This window comes from Mandrillus leucophaeus, unplaced genomic scaffold (genome assembly GCF_000951045.1).
Source record: "Mandrillus leucophaeus isolate KB7577 unplaced genomic scaffold, Mleu.le_1.0 Scaffold64, whole genome shotgun sequence".
Taxonomy (NCBI): Eukaryota; Metazoa; Chordata; class Mammalia; order Primates; family Cercopithecidae; genus Mandrillus; species Mandrillus leucophaeus.
Genome location: NW_012106919.1, coordinates 5,012,494 through 5,014,266, shown reverse-complemented (window position 1 = coordinate 5,014,266; position 1,773 = coordinate 5,012,494).

Sequence of the window (1,773 nt, the reverse complement as noted above, 5' to 3'; positions counted from 1 at the left end):
GCCGGGACCCAAAGCTGCTTACGTGGCAGAACTTTACAGTGGAAGCAGTGTATAATGAAGTGCTGAATTTCCTAAGAGTTTCTGTAGGAGTATTGCGGGCATTTGGGGTGGGGAAACGCAGGCCCACCCTGACTAACCTTAGTCAGGGAACCTTGGCCCCAAAGAAGCCCTCACTCCCCTGATCACCTCTTCCTCATCCCTTCTAGCCTCCATTTTCTCTCGCATATGTCACACTTCCTTGAGAAGACACCCATATGTTCAATGTGGCTGATTTTCACCACTCCCAGCCCCCAGGTTCTGCTGCCCCACTCAGTGGCCTAGACCATCTGTCCCCCACCCCCAGCCTCCCAGTAGGCTCCAGAGAGCAGATGTTGCTGACTCAGGCAGCCAGGTTCCTATAGGAAAAGCCAATTGTCTATTCACCCAAATCAGCACTCAGGTGCAGAAATGTAGAACATTATAAAAACATGTCTCTCTCATCTCTAAAATGTAAAACTTTCAAAGTTCAAACAGGCCAGGGATTTCCAGTTCTAGTCATGTACCTGAATAGCTCCAATTGACACAGAGATCTTCAATGAGTTTTCAGAAAGTAGTTCTAATTCACTTAGGTTCTTATTTCCAGCCACCTTAACAGATGATGTTTTGTGGGAAAGACGGGTAGTTGCAAATAACCTATTTTAAAATAATAAATTCACCTTTAATACCATTTAGAGGCTGGGCTTGGTGGCTCACACTTGTAATCCCAACACTTTGGGAGGCTGAGATGGGCAGATCACTTGGGTTCATGAGTTCAAGACCAGCCTGGCCAACATGGCAAAACCCCATCTCTACTAAAAATAAAAAAATTAGCCAGGCATAGTGGCAGGCACCTGTAATCCCAGCTACTCAGGAGGGTGAGGCAGGAGAATTGCTTGAACCAGGAGGCAGAGGTTGCAGTAAGCGGATATGCACTCCAGCCTGGGCAACAGAACGAGACTCCATCTCAATTAAAACAAAATAAAACAAAACAAAAACATTGTGTGGGTCCTGGGCAAGATGGCCAAATAGGAACAGCTCCAGTCTGCAGCTCCCAGCAAGATCAACGCAGAAGGAAGGTGATTTCTGCATTTCCAACTGAGGTACCCAGCTTATCTCATTGGGACTGGTTAGACAGTGGGTGCAGCCCACAGAGGGTGAGCTGAAGCAGGGTGGGGGCGTCGCCTTACCTGGGAAGTGCAAGGGGTTGGGGAACTCCCTCCTCTAGCCAAGGGAAACCATGAGGGACTGTGCTGTGAAGAACAGTGCATTCCAGCCCAGATACTATGCTTTTCTCATGGTGTTCGCAACCCACAGACCAGGAGAGTCCCTTGGGTGCCTACGCCACCAGAGCCCTGGGTGGCCGTTTGGGCAGACATTGAGATAGCTGCAGGAGTTTGTTTTTCATACCCCAGTGGCTCCTGGAATGCCAGTGAGACAGAACTGTTCACTCCCCTGGAAAGGGGGCTGAAGCCGGGAAGCCAAGTGGTCTAGCTCAGCGGATCCCACCCCTACGGAGCCCAACAAGCTAAGATCCACTGACTTGCAATTCTCGTTGCCAGCACAGCAGTCTGAAGTCGACCTGGGACGCTGGAGCTTGTTGAGGGGAGGGGCGTCCGCCATTACTGAAGCTTGAGTAGATGATTTCCCCCTCACAATGTAAACAAAGCCAGTGGAAAGTTTGAACCGAGCAGAGCCCACTGAAGCTCCACAAAACCACTGTAGCCAGACTTTCTCTCTAGATTCCTCCACTCTGGG